The 21,911-nt window shown below is 44.4% G+C and overlaps 1 long non-coding RNA gene across 1 annotated transcript; it reads left to right on the forward strand.

Moving 5' to 3' along the window:
• Positions 1-14,888: 14,888 nt before the first annotated feature.
• Positions 14,889-21,594, forward strand: LOC146059561 (uncharacterized). The gene is made up of 3 exons (XR_014470273.1): positions 14,889-15,318; positions 17,526-17,663; positions 21,144-21,594. It is a non-coding gene; the product is annotated as an uncharacterized LOC146059561 (long non-coding RNA).
• The last annotated feature ends 317 nt before the right edge of the window (positions 21,595-21,911 follow it).

Below are 21,911 nucleotides of genomic sequence, written 5' to 3' on the forward strand. Positions count from 1 at the left end.
ACATTAAAAAAAATTGAATTTCGGCATGCCGGGTGGACGGCAGCACCGGGTTCCTTCAATCCCATGGACCTGGTGCACTGCACCCCTGGCACCCCCGTGCGCACGCCTATGGTCCCTGCCCCAGTGGAGCTTACAATCTATATTCCCTACCACATGTACATGCACACACAGACATTCTAGGGTTAATTTTTTGGGAGCCAATTAACCTACCAGTATATTTTTGGATTGTGGAGGAAACCGGAGTACCCGGAGTAAACCCACGCAAGTACGGGGAGAATATACAAACTCCGCACAGTTTGAATTATACATTATACATATGTTACATTATACTGCACAGGACTACTAGTATTCACTACACATATCAGTCAATTGGTCCAGACAATGCACGTTTTACTGGTTAGCGAAGTCTCTGTGGTGACTGGAGACATGGGCCCTTATTCTGGTTCACTCACAAAGGCGACAAAACCATGTGCACTGCAGGTGGGGCCGATGTAACTTGTGCAGAGAGAGTTAGATTTGGGTGAGTTATTTTGTTTCTGTGCAGGGAAAACACTGACTTCTTTATTTTTACACTGCAATATAGATCTCACTTTGAAGTAAAAACCCCACCCAAATCTAATTCTCTGCACATGTTACATCTGCCCCACCTGCAGTGCACATGTTTTTTTCCATCTAAGAAGGAATTTGCCTTTGTGAGTGAACCAGAATAAGGGCCATGGTCCCATACCACTGTATTCTGCTAGTGGGCTCTTCATATCCCAGTCTGTAATTTACTGCTGATAATGGATTGCCATGGGGCTATCGTATTCTTCTTTCTTCTTCCTATGTCGACACTTATCAGGGATTAGGCTTTGGGTGCTTCTTATACTATTTGTACACAGTTATTGATAAACTTGACAATTTTATTAATTACATAAGTCACAGTTTCAATTAGAGATGCGCAGGTCCGGATTTACTCGGAAGTCAAAACAGGATCTTATTGGCTATCCAGCTGTCACATGTTTTAGAGCAAAAACATGTGATAGCATATAGCCAATGAGATCCCGTTTTGACTTCCATATAGCCAATAAGATCCTGTTTTGACTTCCATATAGCCAATAAGATCCCGTTTTGTCTTCTGTGTAAATCCGAACCTGCACATCTCTAGTTTCAATACAATACAATTGATGAAAAACACCTAATTCAATTGAATTTATTTGAAATACAAGCATCTTTTAGCTGTCAACATTGACACCAAAACAAGTGGAAAAACACATCAGCCTCTATTTTACCCTATAATAACAAATACAAGACAAGACCATTGGTTGTATTCAAAGAGAACGGATAGAGGTTACAGTATGCTTTGTATCTTTCCGAGTTATTATTAACACAACAATGGGTCTTCATTGGAGTTAAGTGCACACTTCAGACCAGGGCCGGTGCTAGGCACCGGAGCGCCCCAGGCGGGGAGGGGTGCCCCGGTGCTCAAACACTGGACTGCTGTGGGGTCTAGTGATGCGGTGCATGGCGCCGTGACCTTCGGGGGGGCTTACTGTGCGCCGCCGCGACTCTCCCCAGGGGGGGGGGGGTCCGGCGCTGTGGCGTTCCGGGGGGGGGGCTTGCCGTGCGATGTGCCGCTGCCTGCCACAACTCTGCCCAGGGACGGGAGGAGAGGGGGGGTGTTCGGCACCGTGACTCTTTCCAGGGGGGGGTGGGAAGCTTGGCGGGTGGTGCGGGTCGCAGCGACGCAACTCTCCCCATGGATGGGGCAGCTTGCTGGGTGATGTGGCGCGGACCAGCTCCAAACTGCCGCCCTCCAGCGGCCGGCGCCCTAGGCAAATGCCTAAGGCTGCCTAGTGGTGGCGCCGGCCCTGTTTCAGACCTAGAAAACACACAGTGCAGCGATCGCTACAATCCTATTCATGCACAATAATGTTATCTTTTAGAACACGGAAACTGCAAAAGCGCTATCATTATAGCCAATGCCTACACTGCCCAAGAGAAACCAGTTTAGGCCCCTCCCATTTCTAGTCGTGATTGTGTTATAATTAAAGCGGCCCTTCCTTAGTGCCTGGGGCAATGTATGCAAATGAGTAAACAAATTCAGAAGATGTTGTAGCCGCTAAAAACAAATAAATATCTCTTTCTTCCATGTATTTATATCATTATAAATTGCAATGTAATGAAACCCAATCCTTTATATGTCACGATAAATAAATGCTTATTTGATTTTTTAAAGCTAACAATATGCTTTTATAAATGGGTGACAGTTATATTTTATTTTTAATAATTTGTTTTTATTCTTTCTTTTAGTCTTACTGTGCTATTCCAAAACGCCATAATCCATTATGACTCTCCATTATATGGCTGTTACTGTAGTGGAACGTGGAAAGGTTTTTTTTTATCTTGCTCTTTATTTAATATGAGATTGCCAGTCATGCTCTCATGCCCGTTGAACAATTTGCCCAGTAATACTTGGCAGATTTTCCTGATGCTTTTGCTTATCCAACTGTGATTTTCTGTGCATACAAATCAGCTTACCCAGAGTTCCTTGCTTATCGCAATACACAATATTTGCCAATGCTTCTTTTTCTTAAAATAACAATTTAGTGTTATTTATGTGATGACATTGGATGGCAAATCCATTTTGTATCAAATTGATTCCATTCTGTATGAAGAGGAGGGTTTAACGCCAATCTTTTTCTTTATATTTGACGTAATGGGAAGTGCAAATAATAAAGCTATATTCACCAAATTTTCCATTCATAAAATAAATAAATAAATACCAGGGCTTCAGAAAACCGAGGGCTGTTTTAAGCAGGAGGTGTCATAAACCACCAAAGGTACCTGAGCTGCTGGCACTTTAAGTAACAAGTTGTTAGGATCTGACTTTGTAGGGATTAGCCAATCAGGGATTAGGGTGGAGCAGTCTATGCTTAAGGCAGAAGGAAGTTAAGGTGAACTTCCTCTATGATCCAGCTTTCCCCTCCCTCCCATCCCTATTTTTCTTTTTTCCAGGCGGCGGTAAAGAACGGTCTTGTATATTTGAAAGCATGTGAGGATAGTGGGGTGTGCTCTCCCGGCATTTGATATGTCGTCAGCACATGCCCCTTGGACAGAAGATGGCTGCACCATCCGGACGGATGGGTGTGTGTGGGAGAGTTTGAACACCAGCGATGTCTGAATGGTGTGTGTGATCTTTACCCCCTCCTTTCTATGACCGTTCTTTAGGGCCGCCTACCACTTAATAGTCAGAGATATTTAAATGTCAATTAATAAATTTGACAATATATTTTAAACGCCAGCACTTGTGTCTGTCTCTTTATTTGTAGTGTTAACTTTAGTTATAAGTTAAATAAGTGTTGTTAAAGTGTGCGGCAAAAGGGATGCCGATGGTGAGTTTATGTATGTGTTAGAGGGGTGTGGTAAATGTTGTGTCCGCACCAAAAGGTCATGGTTGTGCACTATGAACTGTACACGTGTGTTTGTTCGATTAATCGGTAGCACTGCAAACAGTTCTGAATAATTCCAGGTACATTTGTTTGACAGAAAAGTGTATACTGTATGTCTTGGTTTTCTGCCTCATTTGTGTCCAATGTAGGGCAATCCCTTGAGTGTTTAGCTCAGGACAGGCCAACCTGTGGCTCTCCAGAATGTTGTGAAACTACAAATCCCAGCATGCCTTTCCACAGTTTTAACACTCCCTTATAGCAAAACTGTGGCAAGGCATGATGGGATTTGTAGTTTGGCAAAATCTGGAGAGCCATAGGTTGGCCAGGCCTGGTTTAGCTGGTAAGTGCTTTCCTACTCATTGTCATTCATTTTACAGTATTATAATTAATTAGCTTGTGACATCACTGAGGTGTGCATTGGCTGTCCAAAAAATGTGACAGTTGATAGCCAATAACGGGATCTGGATAAATCCGATTAAATCCGAACCTGCACATCTCTAAAAAAAATGGGTGGGCGGGGTTGTAAGTAAAAACCCACTGCCTTCCTCTTCCATCCCCCTGTCACCCTTTTCCTTCTCCCCACAAAAGTGGTCACTTCACTTCATTGACCACACTTATGGTGACCGATTTGCGGTAACTTCTGGGGTCCTGTAATCATTTTTATATTGACTTATGGGGTTCCAGAGCAAAGTAGTTTGAGAACCCCTGGAATAGATAAGGAGATTTGGTATTTATATTTTCTTTTGCACCATTAGCTTATATTTGACTTTCATGGATTCGCTGGCAGTTCTGTACAAATGTTTTCCATTTTATGCATGAGAGCATCTTCTTATTCCTTAATTCTATAATTAGAGAAATGACAGTAAAAAGAAAACCAGTCTTTAGAGTCACAGCCACATTGTCTAGACCCCTTGCTTGACAGCTTAACAAGGGTTTTCTTTTTGTACTCTCTACAAAAATGTGACATTTGTCCCCGAACATGGCTGCCTACCCGGCACTGCGCTAGTCTTCTGCATATCCAAATTATTATTTGCTTTAATATACGGGCGGGAGGAGTTTTCATTCTGAAAATGCTTAATACTAATGCTGTTATTTCAGTGTTAAAATTCCATCTGCGGCGGTTTATGCTTGACCAAGTCGATTAGCAGGGGATTAAGATGTAAGCTTTAAATATTAGCATAACATCAGTGGAGTCTTAGTGCTAGCTGACTGATTAATGTCGGAAATGAATTTCGATGAGGTCTTTCCAAAACAAAAGCGAACCCATCAAATATAATAAAGTATTATTTGCAGTAGCAGTTCATTTGTTGTTTGCTCACTGCATAGTGCCATATTTGTCTCCTTCACCAAGTCACTGACTTTTTATTAAGTAAGGTAATAAGTATGTATGCTGAGAGTTAGGTGACTGAATTAAAGAAAAACATATTCTACTTGACCCCATCCGCCCTCTTACGATATCCACCGGTGTAGAGTTACTGCTTGCAAAGTGAGTCCATTACTTCCAGAACGAGATTAATGTTATTCTCCAGCCTCTTGTAATGGTTTTTGAAACAAGCATGCTCGGGAATCATACGGTCTTAATGTATTGACCGTCAAATCATTAAATGATCACCTAAGGTTGCATATTGAAATGGTAGCAGCTAGATCCCCTTCGGAGAGAGGGCCTTTCCCATGATGCACTGGGTCCACGTCTACCTGGAGGGTGAATATAAAATGTGGGGAAAATAAAAAATGCTGTAAGGGCATGTTACCACTTCCGCCTTCACCTTATGTCACTTCCTGGTCCTTTCCAAGAAGGGAAAATAGTCACAGCCATATTGAAAGAGCAATTCTCCTAATTTACTCTTGGGCAGCAGGCAGTAGAGTGGAACATTCTGGGCGTAATGTCAACAGTTATTACCACATATCTCATACAAAATGACCACACTTATCAAATTACCTTATTGGTGCAGCAACCATGGCTGTTATTGGGCAGGTAGTTTGCAAAAACAGAGATCCCAGACAGGCTCCAGACTGCCTTGACTTCTGGGCATTGACAACCTGCACCGATATGCTGTCACTGAGCAGGAGCCGGTTGCTGTACTGTAATATTAGGTATTAGGTATGTGGTTGATAGGTCAACAGTGTCTAGGTCATTAATTCAACAGCAAATGGTCAATATGCACAAGGTCAACATAGCCATAACGTCAAAAGCGAAATGATGACATGGCAATGGTTGAACCATGGAATGGTCTACATACATTTTTTTTTCAAATTGGCTTTTTGTGGACTTTTTTATACTTTACCATACACACACGCTCCGACTGGAAACTGTAAAGTGGGTCAAGTGCATTGAGGCACCTGGCCCAATGCATGGTGAGCGAAGCGAGCTATGCAAGGGTATGAGGTTCCCTAATTTGTGGTTCTGTGATGACATGTACTAATAAACATAAAAAACAACATGAAAAAACTCATGTCGACATTATGATGTGTTGACCATTTTTCATTACTCAACTATTTCTACAACGACCTATTGCTTGTGTCGGACCTTTTGTCTTTGGGCATTTCAACCATTTGGTGATGACCTATTGGCTGTCAATCTAGACACTGTCTACCATTTAGACTGTAACCGTAACAGAACATGCAGCACCTGGCTCCTATCACTCTGTAGGAGCCAGCACTGCAGTCAACACAGCCACTGGGGCAGCCCACATTCCCAGACCCCAGGAGTGATAAAATACCCTCTGCAAAGCCACACCCTCTATGTTGAGGGTATAGACCTCCAACAGCTACATTGGTTGTCACAGGGGTGCCTCCTGCCTCTGGCTTCTTACTTTTCAGACTTGCTTGGCTATGCCTAGGGCAGCCAAGAGGGGGGGAGCAGGTACTAATTACTCGGGCCCAGGCTTGCTGGAGGGGCCCGGCGGGGGCCCTGGTCCTACCCTCCCCATCCCCCGCCGTCCCTCCCGGGCAGCACACACCTGCAGCATGTGCTGTGATGACAGCAGGCTCAGCATGAGGGTCTCACTGAAAGTGTTTTCACCCCCCTAAATGTTTTTTTGGTCTAATCGAGGGAGGTGGCCACGCCTCCTTTGATTAGGCCATGCCCCAAAAAATGTACTGGGGCCCGGGCTAGGCCTGCCACTGCTACTCACATACTGCATGGGATTTCACAGTCTTTAGAGAATTATGGTCCTCCATACCTCCTGTAGATAAGAACCCAGCTTCCTAGCCTCCAGACTGATCTCTGACTGCTCCAGCTCCCCCCGCCTGGGCTCTTACATACACAGGCCACAGCCAGTCAATTTACCTCCATACTACCAATATATATATATATATATATATATATATATATATATATATATAGTATATATATATATATATATATATATATGTATACAAACACTGGCAGGGACTTAGTTTCTCAGCGTCTTCTTGGGGTGCCTTCACATAATAGCAACATACAAACTTCGGATGGTGCGGCACTCCACGAAAAGACCAGGCAGGACAACAGGCTTGTGATCAATGTTTCAATGCCTATTTATTCGGCATTTTCATCAGGAAAATTCCCAAAAAATAGGCATTGAAACGTTGATCACAAGCCTGTTGTCCTGCCTGGTCTTTTCGTGGAGTGCCGCACCATCCGAAGTTTATATATACACATATATATATATATATATATCCCAAATAAATATATAAATATATTTTGCTACCCTGAGCAAATATGTTCATTTATTAGAAACTATTTATTAGAGTTTAAGTTTCGCTACTACTATCTACACCCTTGTGCGTCAATTGGAAAAGGCTTTGCCTTTATCTTCTCTCTTTACATTACTAGTAATCATCAGAACAGATCAGAAGACAACAGGGGAGCATCATAAAAAAAAAATCCTGGACAGAAACTTGCTACCATCTGCCAAAATCCTCAAACTGGATAGGAAGTTTGTTTTTCAACAAGAGAACGAGCCAAAGTGCACTGTAAGACTGTGGGGCTCGGAATGAAGACAATAGATGTACGTAAGTGGCCAGCGTCCTGACCTTAGTTTTATCGGACACCTGGGGTAAGTCCTCCAAGCCTGCTGTTCATTGTCATTCCACAAATAACTTATCCAGATTGAATAACTCTGAAAGTAGGAGTTGGCAAAATATTACAACAACATATCACTATTTAATCTTAATAGAGACTTACAGAAATATTCCACTATGCAATAGCTGCTTTATGGATTACTGTCTTCCTTTTTGGGAGGACTTTGTGAAGATGATTATGTAACTGAATACATTATAAAGATAGTAGAGGGAAACAGTGATATGTGGTGGTCGGAAAACAGAAGTGTGTCACAATACCAAACAGTGTGTCACTAAACTAATTGTGTGAAGGTTGAAACTCTTAATATGAAGACGTCATAAGGATTAAATATAAACGACAGTATATTAGTTAGATTTTCCTTTTGCGGATTTAGCCTTGAGTCTACATTTGCTTATTACTATACGATAATGCTGCCTTTCAACCAATGCTGGTAGAGGTATTATCTTATCAGTAAAATCTGTCCCCACCAGTAAGCCAATCGGAGTCCGTGAGCTGTGTTCGTTGGGAGCAGCTGAGAGTGGCACACATGACAGACACACCCCAGGGTGAGGTGTTTTCTCCTTCTGGGGCTCCAAATCCAAAGGGCAATTAGCAAGGAGAGGAGCAGAATTATGCATTTAATGTAACAGTTCAGACCCAAAGACTTGTATGTGTGTTGACCATTCTACCTGTTGCATATCGAGCATATGTGGGTTCACCTATTGACTCTTGATCTATCATCCAGAACCCACCAATTCACCATTGCTTAGGTTCGGAGATGAAGACGCACAGATGAGCAGTCCCCGCCATTCCATACACCATTACTTTAGCAGTCTAATTCACCAGTGCTACTATGCATCAATGAACTTGGCTTCATGAGTATATAAAACGGGAGGAGGGATCTGATCAAATCTCCCTTACAGCTCCGGACCTCATTCCCACAGGAAAGAGCAGGGGTACGGGAACAAACACCATCTAAAGATGGCAAAGGTTATCGCAGTCAAGCTCAATTTTTTTTTTATATTCTTTTAAAATTCGACAAATGAAAAGGGTCGACGTGGCCAAAAGGTCAACACAAGCAATGAGTTTTTCGTGATTTTTTTTTTGTGCCCAAAGGTGACCTTATACACTTTTACGGTGTCCATGTTGACCTATCTCGACAGACACTAAAAAAAGCGAAAATTAATGTTGACCCTTTTCCATGCCGACCTTTTGCTTGTGTTGACCTTTTGACCGTGATGGCCATAATACATGTTGACCTTTTTCAATGTTTCGACCTTTTGACTGTCCACCAATTGTGGTTGATCTATTGACTGTTGACCTAGACACTGTCAACCTAGCAACCTGTACCCATGCAGTTCTTTGGGGTATGGGTCATTGGGTCGACCACTGAGGGTCAACAGGCCTTAGGTCGACACCTGAAATAGGTCGACAAAGGATGACCGGTTCGGAAGGTCGACACAAGCGTTGGGTCACAAGCATTGGTGGGAGAATAAAATAGTGACCAAAGTAATGCGAGGGAACGCTGTACATGGTAAGCGGTGCGTGGTACACAGATGGCCCATGTCGACTATGTCAACATTCGGGACAAAAACGTGAAAAACTCATGTCGACCCTCTCACTGCTGACCTCCCCATTGTCGACCTAACGCATGTGTCGATCTTCCAACCCTGTCAACCTTAGCCATGTGGACCTCAGGAGTTGACCAAATGCATGTTGACCAAAACCCACTTCTTCCGTCTAGCCTATCCCTCCTCCTCCAACCTCTTTTGATCCTCCTATCCTGCCTCCGTTCCCCTCCGTTCCTACTTATCCTATTGTATTTCGTTCGTCCACCCACCTATTTTTAGTATGTAAACTCTTATGAGTAGGGCCCTCCTTCCTCACCTACACACCCTACCTCATTACCTCACCTGTGCTCCTGCCCTGTTCTTCCCTTCCTCTACTTTATCTTCAGTCTCCTCGACAATTTCGACACCTACTTCAGAACTGATGCTGATTTTAGTTCTACCAGCTATACCCCTATTTATACTGTATTTTATCAACACACCCTGTACGTTACCTTGTCATTTGTGTCTTGTTTGCTATGTACGGCGCTGCGGACACTTTGTGGCGCCTTATAAATAAACGTACTACTACTACTACTACTAAATAGGGTCGATCTAATGACCACATCCCATCCTAGACTTATGCATCACAAATCTTCATTCTTCTATGGACTTATTAATCCCTATATTCATCATTAATAAGCGTAAACTAGCCCAATCAGTTATACAGTGCCACCACCTCTTAATGAGTTAACAAAAGGCAAGGAACGCGATGACAAACGTAATATAGTGATCATAGGTGTGCGCACATTGAGTGTTAAGGGTGCACAGGCACCCCCAAATGCCGTGCCCCCACCCCACACTTATTACTGCTAGTAATACCAGCAATACCTTTTACCAAAGACTTTTGCTTTCTAGACCTGTATTCCATTAAAATAAGCACCCATCAATTAATTATGTGTGTTTTGCATTATTAATTGTATTACACCATTGTCATATCACTACATAACTGCGTCACCCCTATCACTACATACCTGCGTCACCCATATCACTACACACCTGCGTCACCCATATCACTACATACCTGCGTCACCCACATCACTACACACCTGCGTCACCCATATCACTACACACCTGCGTCATCCATATCACTACACACCTGCGTCATCCATATCACTACACACCTGCGTCATCCATATCACTACACACCTGCGTCATCCATATCACTACACACCTGCGTCATCCATATCACTACACACCTGCGTCACCCATATCACTACACACCTGCGTCACCCATATCACTACATACCTGCGTCACCCACATCACTACACACCTGCGTCACCCATATCACTACACACCTGCGTCATCCATATCACTACACACCTGCGTCATCCATATCACTACACACCTGCGTCATCCATATCACTACACACCTGCGTCACCCATATCACTACATACCTGCGTCACCCACATCACTACATACCTGCGTCACCCATATCACTACATAACTGCGTCACCAATATCACTACATATCTGTGTCATCCAGATATGATTTTGACTTTATTTGCACATACAGTACTGTTACACAGAGTAATTAGAAGATTAAAACTGAAATAGGCAGGATATAATTGTGTTGCTGAGAGACGTTTTATATTGTAGTGAGTGCACGCCTGATTGGTGGTGTTAGACAGATCCAATGGCGGTGTTAGACATGCCCAATAGGTGGTGCTAGGCACACCGCTTTGACAGTGCACCTCCTAATACAATGTGCTGCGCACACCTATGATAGTGATGCCCAAGCGTCTGTGTTAAACATTTATGCGGCCGCTATTAAGATTGATTTTTTGGTATTTTTTTTACATGATATGGTAAATGAAGCTGAAACGGTCTTTGAAGAAACTATTACCCATATTCCTACAACTGTAAATGTACTATGGAAGGATCAGAAACATCTATCCACACAATCCCTTCACTTATGAGTATAATAATGATTGTTAAATTACATTGAGTACCTATTAATAGATATTCGCCTTCTTTCTCCTTAAAGAATGTAGATGTATCACAATTAAGGTGAGGTGACGCTGTGGCAGGATGAAGCAGGGCCGGGAATCCAGACTCTGCAGATATAATCCATCTCCTTGACACATGCCGTGCCTCGTTGTGTGACTTGCAGACACCACCGTCTGCCAGACTGCGAATGTCACTGAATACAAATACGAAGGCGAAGGATCAGGAGGCAGTTTTGTATTCCAGATAAACCTGGTGTTTCTGAACCATGCAGAAAAGCAGCGTGATACAGACTATCATCTATTTATGTTCCCTTCTTTGTCTGTTCGTACGCTGTTTGTGAGATGACTGCGTAATAGATCCGTGCCCGGATTTTGTTTACATTCTAGAGGACGTATTTAATAAGTTGAAAATGTAATTTAATACACTGCTCAGTGGCGCAACTACTTATTATGCGCCCCCCCCCGCCGCAAAAAAAAAAATCGCCCCCCACTCCCCCTCCCCTCGGCGCCCCCCACCATGCCCATACCTGCCCACCCGCTGCTGTCTGCGGTAGGTACCCGTAGCGCTGGCTCCTGCTGCTAATAATGAAAAGTGACTCTTAGAAAATGGCTGCCCCCATGTGCACAAACACATACCCTCCAACATGACCCATTCCATTAGGTACAAAATGCTCTGTTCCTGGACTTCCCTGCCAGTGGCAGTTACAGATGTGAGCCTGCAGCACAGTCCAATATTCAAAAAGGGGAGCCACACCAGCTGTCATTCCCAAACATCACTGAGAGTTGATGTGACCCCCCCTCTTTGAATATTGGACTGTGCTGTAGGCTCACATCTGTAACTGTCACTGGCAGGGAAGTCCAGGAACAGAGCATTTTGTACCTAATGGGATGGGTCATGTTGGAGGGTATGCAAACATTCTATGCGCCTCCCCACCACCGCGGGGGCAGCGGAGCTATAGTTACGCCACTGACACTGCTTGTTCAAGAAGATCTAACAACACCAGAGATTATTTTCAGTGGGATCTACAATAAATGATAAATGTAAAAGTAATTCATTATGGGAACAAAAATGAACAAGTTACTTATAGGCTAAATGGAGTTATTATAGGAAATTCTGCTGTAGAGAAGGACTTAGGGGTCATCATAGATGAAAAATTGTGTAATAGTGCACACTGCTTAAGTTCAGCAAAAGCAAACCTGGACACTGGCATGCATTAAAAGGGGAATGGATTCAAGGGATGCCAATGTAATAGTGGCTCTTTACAAGGCATTGGTGAGACCACACTTGGAATATTGTGTTCAGTTCTGGGCACCGCACCTTAAAAAGGACATAGATGAATTGGAACAGGTACAGAGAAGGGCGACTAAGCTAGAAAAAGGTCTCAAATCACTAGAATACAAAGATAGGTTAACCAGGCTGAATATGTTTTCACTGGAGAAACAGAGGCTGAGAGGTGATATGATTAGTACTAGGTGATTCATCGCGCCCTACGGGCGCTTTTCACACCGTCGTAAAGGGCTGCGCCCCCTTAATTTGTGAACATTTGTATATGAGAAATATGGTTAGAATTGTATGAAAGATGCCCTGTATTGCAACTTAGGTGTCCGCGAATTGCGGGAGGGGGGGTCGCGGAGGGTGCCGTGAATTGCAGGAGGGGGGGTCGCGGGGGGTGCCGCGAATTGCAGGAGGGGGGGGTTGTGGGGGGGTGGATGCTGCGAATCGCGGGAGGGGAGGGATTGCAGAGAATCGCGGGAGGGGGGTCGCGGGGTGGGTTGCCGCAAATCGCGGGAGGGGGGTTACGGGGGCGGGGGTTGTGGCGAATCATGGTAGGGGGGGTCGCGGGGGATGTGCCGTGAATCACGGGAGGGGGGGTCACGGGGTGGGGTGCCGAGAATCGCGGGGGGGTGTGTGTGTGCCGTGAATCGCGGGAGTGGGGGTTGCGGGGGGGTGGGGGGGTGTGACACGAATCGCCACAAGAAAAAATCAACACAGAAAGGTCAACACATGTAAATGTTGACATAAGTGTGGCACTTCATTGGTGTCCATGTCGACACATGAGAATGAATATGAAAACATTCAAAAAATGAAAAAAAAACCTTCAAAAACTCATGTCAACCTTTTTCATTGTCGACCATAGCCATGTCAGTGTTTTCCATGTGCAATTTAATTCTGGAGCTGCCGCGAATCACGGGGGGTGCCGCGAATTGCGGGAGGGGGGGGTCGCGGGGGTGGGTGCCGCGAATCGCGAGAGGGCGGGGTTCACAGGGGTTCCGGTGGGGGGTTGCCGCGAATTGCGGGAGGTGGGGGGTCACGGGGGGTGCCGCGAATCGCGGGAGGGGGGTTTGCGGGGGTGTGACGCGAATCGCCACAAGAGAAACTCAACACAGAAAGGTCAACACATGTAAATGTTGACATAACTGTGCCACTTCATTGGTGTCCATGTTGACACATGACAATGAATATGAAAACATTCAAAAAATGAAATAAATCTTCAAAAACTCATGTCAACCTTTTTCATTGTCGACCATAGCCGTGCCAGTGTTTTGCATGTGCCATTTAATCCTGGGGCTGCCGCGAATCGCGGGGGGTGCCGCGATTTGCGGGAGGGGGGGGTTGCGTGGGGGTGGGTGCCGCGAATCGCGGGAGAGCGGGGTTCATGGGGGTTCCGGTGGGGGGTTGCCACGAATTGCGGGAGGGGGGGGGTCGCGGGGTGGTGCCGGGGTGCCGCGAATCGCCGGAGGGGGGGTTGCGGGGGGTGTGACGCGAATCGCCACAAGAAAAAAATCAACACAGAAAGGTCAACACATGTAAATGTTGACATAAGTGTGGCCCTTCATTGGTGTCCATGTCGACACATGAGAATGAATATGAAAATATTCAAAAAATGACAAAAAAACTTCAAAAACTCATGTCAACCTTTTTCATTGTCGACCATAGCCATGTCAGTGTTTTCCATGTGCAATTTAATTCTGGAGCTGCCGCGAATCACGGGGGGGTGCCGCGAATTGCGGGAGGGGGGGTCGCGGGGGTGGGTGCCGCGAATCGCGGGAGGGCGGGGTTCACAGGGGTTCCGGTGGGGGGTTGCCGCGAATTGCGGGAGGTGGGGGGTCACGGGGGTGCCGCGAATCGCGGGAGGGGGGGTTGCGGGGGGGGTGACGCAAATCGCCACAAGAAAAAATCAACACAGAAAGGTCAACACATGTAAATGTTGACATAAGTGTGCCACTTCATTGGTGTCCATGTCGACACATGACAATGAATATGAAAAAAATTAAAAAAATTAAAAATAAATCTTCAAAAACTCATGTCAACCTTTTTCATTGTCGACCATAGCCATGTCAGTGTTTTGCATGTGCCATTTAATCCTGGGGCTGCTGCGAATTGCGGGGGGGGGTGCCTCGAATCGCGGGAGGGGGGTCGCAGGGGGGGTGCCGCCAATCGTGCAAGGGGGGGTCGCGGGGGGGTCCTTTTTGCCGCGAATCGCCGGAGGGAGGTCGCGGGGGGGTGTTTTTTCCGCGAATCGGGGGGGGGGGGGGGGGGTCAGGGGGGAGGGTTTACAGCGATTCGCGGGAGGGGGGGTCGCGGGGTGGTGGTTATGCCGCGAATTGCGGGAGGGGTCGTGGGGGGGTTCTTTTTGCAGCGAATCGCGGGAGGGGGGGTCGCGGGGGTGTTTTTGCTGCAAATCGCGGTAGGGGGGGTCGCGGGGGAGTGGGTATTTTTGCCGCAAATCGCAGGGGGGGGGGGGGGGGCGCGCGGGGGGGGAGGTTTTGCCGCAAATCGCGGGAGGGGGGCGCTCACCTGGTGGCCGTGGAGTAGCAGTGCTGGGCAACATGGGAAGGCAGTGGGTGTCTGGCACTGTCTGTGGGCTCACTGGGCTGGTTCTCTGTCACATACCTCCCAACATGACCCTCTCCAGGAGGGACACAATGCTCTGTTTCTAGACTTCCCCTTAATGTATGATTGCCATCACCTGTTTTAAACAGGTTAATTTCTCAGAAAGGTGTTCAGCACAGATGAAGGCAATCACACATTAAGAGGAAAGTCCAGGAACAGAGCGTTATAGACACAGACACCCACTTTGAGTGACAGATGTAGCCAAATATATAGGAGATGTTCAAATACAGGATTGGGAATAATATGGAACTGTTACATGATTTGTTCACAAACAGGCCTATACTTAGGACACGTGGGCATGTACTGAGGCTCGAAGAAAAGAGATTCCGTACTGAATTAAGAAGAGGATTCTTCACCAGTAGAGCAGTAACATTCTGGAACTCATTGCCGGTGGGGGTAGTTACAGAACTAATGTTAATGAATTTAAATCAAAACTGGATACATTTTTGGCCACTAAGGGAATCCTATAGATGACTCACATCACTAACGTCTTTTTTCAGCCTTAATTACTATGTTACTATGTTACAATCTGGGACAATATACAAAATTTTGAAACACTTAGCTTATCAGATCCTGAGCCCAGGCAGTAGATAACTTTAGCACAGGCTGCCTTTACAGCAGTGGCGTAACTAAGTATGGGATTGGTGCGTGGCACTGAGCGCAGAGGCTCTGTGGGTGCACCGTAGCCCCGCCCCATTGGCTGCGCTTCTGGTTTGCAGGCTGCATGAAACAGCATCCTGCAGCCAGTAGTGCGGCAGCTGCCTGTACTTCGGAGACTGCTGTAGTTTCTGGGTGCCGGCAACCGTGCCCACTGTGTGTGACATCCCATGTAAAGGAGGTGGGGCCAGCACAGTGCAGCGGGAGTGCGTGTTACAGCATGAGTGCTTGTTACAGCACTGCTGGACAGTGTGCAAAAATCCACTGCATCACTAGATACAGTAACCAAGTGGTTCTGGGAGGTTTGACAGGGGGCACATTAATTGATTTAATAGCTTAGGAGTGGATGGTTCTCTAGTATGGCTTCGGTTTTAAATTGTTCTATTAAGTCTAAACCTCCTATAGGTGTAGGGGTGTAGCCTGTGCCTGCCACATGTTATCTTAGAATTTTTAAATTATAGTAAAACAGCACAGAAACATAAAGTTGGTTAGCTAATCCTTATGTTATCAATAAAAATTGTAGGGTAGCAGAGAAAGGAAACCAGAACTGAGCATAAAAATACAATGCACAACTAACAACAATAATCAAATGTGTTGCTGTTGGAGACCGATTGGTTCTGAGAGAATTTAAAGGGACAAACTTCGCCAGGATAGCCTCCTATTTTATTATTATGCTTTATTTATATGGTTCTCCAATGCCTAACAAACTACATAAACAAATGAGCAAAACAAGAAAGCGGTGACCTACAGTACAATACAGGACAAGTACATGATTTAGAGATGGGCAAAATGGGTCACCAAGAAAAACTGAGATCAAGTGAGCAATCCGTGTAAAGATCCGGATCTTTTAGACGGGTCCTCGGCTCATTTTGAAAAAAGGAGTAATTTGATAATAACGAAGCATAATTTGTTTTACAATCATTTATTGACATTTTTTTAAACTTTTTTTTATTTAAAACAGTGAGCTGAACAAATAAGAACATACAGCACATGACGGAGTAAAACACTGATCGATGGCTGGGTGCATAATCGCTATCAATGGCAACAATCGATGGCGTCTGCACCGATGGCCATCCCTAGCAGCAGCAGCCTTGTTATTCTTTCTTTTACTTGCAGTCGCAGCACTGTACTCAGTCTCCAGAGTTAGTACATCTCAGCTGCCACAGGTGGCAGTGCTGAGCTCAGGCAAATGCATTGTAATGGAAAACGAAACTGAAAGTAAAAGAATGACGGTTCACCTTTTTTGGGCTCGGCAGCTCACTCACTCTTTTATGGGATCCGTCCAAAAGATCTGCTTAGTTCGCGAACGACCCATCTCTATCATGGTATGCAAACATTGCTACATCAGCAGTCATGAGATGAAACAAGCATCAAGGTGGCAGAAAATGAGGGTTACTCCCCGCTTATCAGAGCTTACGTTTTAAATGGGAGGAGCAGACAAACAGCTGTGAAACTGATAGGGTAGAAAGTGGGTGTGGAATAGAGGGTAAGGATGAGAGACAGTTGAGTTTGATGAAAAAGTGAGTTTTGAGAGTCCTTTTGCAGTTTTGTAGGGGTGCCGGATGACTGCACGACAATCGGGATCCCAACAGTCAGTATACCCACATCGGAATCCCGACTGCCGGTGCTCCGACAGGGGGGATCCCGACTGACAGGGGCTTTTCTACCTTGTGGGGGTCCACGGCCCCCATAGAGGGAGAATAGAACCTGTGGCGAGCGAGTGGTGTCACCACATGGAAGGGCGAAGGGGGTCACCCATGTATGGCCTGCACCTTGCTTGTGACGTCTCTGGACCCATGTTTTCGTTCCACAAATCCAGGCTTTATCATTTTATATGTATATTCCATGTCTTGTATGTATAGTTAACTGTACAAAAAATATTGTGCTTTAAAAGTGTATTTAGCCCTTTCCCAGATTTTCCCCCTAATATTCTCACCTAGACACCTCAGAGGAAGTCGCTGTGCGAAGAAGCTGTCCCGGAACCTCCTGGTTGGTCATGTGACACATTTTACCGGCAGCCTGTGTGGACCTGATGTCAATCACATGCGAGTTGGACGCATTTTGTGCAATTTATCAATGTAAGTGCATGAAAAGTGACCAAATCACATGCGAGTCGCCCTAGTGAATGGGAACCTTTACACTTACAAAGGTCATAAATATGTAATTTATTTTTTGTTACAATGAGCAAAAAAAGGTTTTGAAATATATAGTTGGATTTGACATGGTTTTTAACAATGTGTTGTTCAGTGCCAAGAATACATACATCAATCAATATAAATTTCAATTTGAGAATTGTAAAAAAAAAAATACTTGCATTTGCACTTTCTCTGCAACCAACTCTATTTGAATTCTGTTCTCTTTGGGCACTTCATTCACAGCACACATCTTGGGCATGAATTTACTAAGGTGGGCGTTCTATTGAAGATGGGATGTTCCATCATTATCTTCTAGAAGGTGCTAAATACATACAAAATAGAATCTATGGGCTATGGGCAAGATCTCATTTTAATTGAACTCCCATCTTAGTAAATTCCCCCCTGCTTGGAAATCTCCAACCTGATTGGTAGTTGGTATGGTGACAGTCACGCACAACAGGAGAAGAGACAGAGATTGGGCCTATGGTAAACCAACGTTCCTCATGCATGTGGTGTCTTTTTCAGTGACTAAAATTTGTATGACTATGGCCAAAACGACCTACAAAATAAATAAGGTCCGTTTGTCCTCGGATCTGTTAATATTACCATAGAAACACTGCATGTCAGACAGCAGAGTCGAAATATTTCATGACCATTTAGAGTACTGTAGCTCCCAGTTTGTCCAGGAATAGGGCGCTCCATCTGTATATAGTAATGCAGCGGACAGAAATAAATCCAAATATAACAAGGGCCAAACTTACATATGAGACTGTAATTCTTTGTCATATCTCTCACACATCATTCATCTTGAAAAACCAAAATATACTATTGGCTCTCATTCCATAATGTAAACACTGCGATAGAGTGATCCAAAAAGTTACTGGAGGAGTAGAAGGATCCCTCATTCTCTGATAAGTGACACTTTGTTTACATCATCGTACAATCAGAATTATTATGGCTGCCAGTACAGAAAAGACGTTTGCCAATTTGCTCTGGCACCTCAGAAGCCAATTTTCCAAATTAATTTTTCTAAAACCTGGCAGGAATTCATCACCTTTAAGTTTCCTCTATCCAGTTAGTCTGAGAAATTAAAGCGCACACGCACATAGTGAAAAAGTACAGTGTATACTGAAACATAGAAGCAGGTAGGCATATAATTAGGATGGTTGGAAAGAGGATGCAGTCATTATCGCGGCATTCAGGAAGCTGGTATTTAGTATACCGATGCCGGCATTCCAACTGCTTCAGGTAGACCGGCACCGGAACTTTGCAATGCCGGCATACCAACAGCCGGTTTTCCGATCGGCAAGTATGTGGGATGGGATAGGGTCAGGCCGGGGAAGGGGGGTTAGGCACTAGTGAGGACACTTCGAATTAGGCTATGGGAAGGAAAAGGTTAGGGTTAGGCTGAAGGGATAGGGGTAGACATCTAGAAGACAGGGTTAGGGTTGGGATGTGGGCAGGGGGTTAGGTTTAGGTGGCATGGTGTATGGTTTGGGTTAGGCACTAGCGGGAGGGTTAGGGTCAGGCTGTGGGAAGGAGGGTTAGTTTTCTGCAATGGAGGGTTAGGGTTGGTGGGGGGGCAGGGGGAAGGTATGTAAACTTACCTGAACCTTGTCAGGATTCCCTGCTTTTGGATGGCAGCTTAGGTGATGAATGCTGGAGAGAGACTGTATCTCTCTCCAAGGATTAGTAAATAGATTCCTATGTCCTAATAGTAAAGATTTTTATAAATGTTTCAATTTCATGTTGAATGTTATAGGACCTACTGTAATTGAGACACACAATGAGCAGTTATTTACAACTGTGCATCTGTGAAAATTTCGGAAAACTCCAACTTCATATACACAGAGTACGCACAAAGGGTCTGTTGCCATCATTTCAAGCGGTACCTGAAATGTTGCGGAAACATGATGGGCGTTTCTGGGCAGAGACTGAGAGGTGGTTACTAGTGCTTGCAAAAATGGTCCATTTAATGGGCGTGTTATGGGAGCATCACGGGCGTGTCAATGTAAGTCACTGCTTTCACAGATGCAGAGCCGCAAGCATAGGAGGCCATGACCAGACTAAGAAAGGCTTCCAACCCGTCAGAAGACTGATGAAAGTTTTGATGGGGACATTAAAAATAGGGGGTGCCCCATGTTGTTGTTTTTTTTACCAATTTTTCAATATCAGCCCAGACTGGGAGGCCCAGGACTGGTTATGGATGGGTTGGGATCGTTTGGTCTACAGTATGTTGACCGACAAGCATTAGGTCAACACCATTGGGTCGACATGGGTCAAGGTCGACATGGGTCTAGGTCGACATGGGTTTAGGTTGACAGGACATTAGGTCGACACAAGCTTTAGGTCGACAGTATCTAGATCGACAGTAAAAAGGTCGGCATGGGGTTTTGCACAGTTTTTTTACCCGAATGTCGACACAGTCTACATTGACACAGTTTGAAGTGCACCGCTATGCTTGCAGTGCTTTGGGCACGGTGCCTTTCTGCGCTCGGCACACTATTTTATTCTCCCACCACACTCTAGTGGATGGTAGGGCATGAAATACCACCTGTCGGCACATGTCGGCTCAAAGAACAGTGAAAAACCCCACGTCGACCTTGACCCATGTCGACCTATCCCCATGTCGACCTAATGGTGTCGACCCAATGCTTGTTGACCAACATACTGTAGACCAAATGACTGTATCCCTTATGGATTCGGGTGGAGAGCCTATGCTTTTTTTTAAGATATATATTTTTTTAATGCAATAATTACCATACTAATAAACAAAATAGCGCAAACTGGCCTGCAACAGTTAATTTTTTTTTCTACAGTATTCTGCGGCTTTTGTTCTTCGGCTTAACACTTATCCATTGATGCATTTGTCAAAAAAATCTATGGTCGGGCTGTCAGTCGATTACAGTATAACATTATTTGTTTCTGCAATTATACATTAGATTTGCACTTAAATAAACGCATTGCAAAATTGATGGAAAATTGATGGAAAATCATCATGTTTTTTGGAACAGTTTCGTCTATTTTTATATTTATGTTTTTGAGTGTAATATGTGTACTGTTTTATATTTGATGATTTTCTTTACATCATAGATTATTACATAATACATTTCTTTTTTTAATTCTATACTTTGCTTATTCTAGCACATAGCTTCCCAACCACATGCCTCAAGGCATACGAATAGTTCAGGTTTTTGTAATATCCATGCTTGAGCACAAATGGTTAAATCAAAATATTTACAAATTTAACACCTTGACTCTATAATTACTTTTATCATTTTTTAAGGAGAAATTCGAAAAGTAGGTGTATAATGATTGCAATTTTAGGAGTAAAGTTAACCGTACAATTTATGAAAAGCTTGATTCACGACTAATGATAAATTGGTTATTAAACAAATCTATAAAGTTGCTTCTTTTGAATAGAATGTGCGGACATGGTACGAAGAAACGCCCACCGGTCCTCCACATTCGGATGGACTCACACTTTAAGAAGAGGGCGTGTTTACGGACGACATCCAAACCTTGCGTGTGTGGTGGACACACACATATTCTGCACGGTCTTACAGCGCCTGCATGGTCTTACCGCGTCAGAACGGACGGGAACATGGCCGTACGCACCGATGCGGTGTATTTCTGCAAAACATACCACTATCATCGGAACTCATACATCACACACATGACACACTTATGCAATTAGGCTACCTCATTAAAAAGGGATTGTTTTTAATACCTATGTATGTAACTAATACATTTGTTAATTTTTATTTATTTTTCAAAAATCCTGGTATGGTACCTTTAATTTGTGGCATGTGGCAAACAACATGCTCTTACAATTTTATGTTTGACCTTAGTCTAATAAATTTATATTTTGATCCCCAAATGTGTGGTGTTATTGGTAAATGTAAAAGTGACATGTATATTTATATTAGTGATAGCAAGTTCTGTCCATTGCTTGCAGTGTAAATGTGTGTAACAAATGCAGCCGTGCTTTCAGCATAGATTTGTGTGTTTTGTAATGGTCCATTTAAGCTGCAATGGTTCCAATTGAAGCAATGACAAGAGTGTAATTAATGAGTAATGAGTAGAGGAGTGGATTGTATTGTGTTCAGCTGACATTGGTTCAGGTGCGGCCGTACTGATTGGGCGTTCCGAATGCCTAGCGCATGACCGAGTGGTGTCCGCAAAGCAATA

The sequence above is a fragment of the Crinia signifera genome, chromosome 2 (genome assembly GCF_055691185.1).
Source record: "Crinia signifera chromosome 2, ASM5569118v1, whole genome shotgun sequence".
Classification (NCBI taxonomy): domain Eukaryota; kingdom Metazoa; phylum Chordata; class Amphibia; order Anura; family Myobatrachidae; genus Crinia; species Crinia signifera.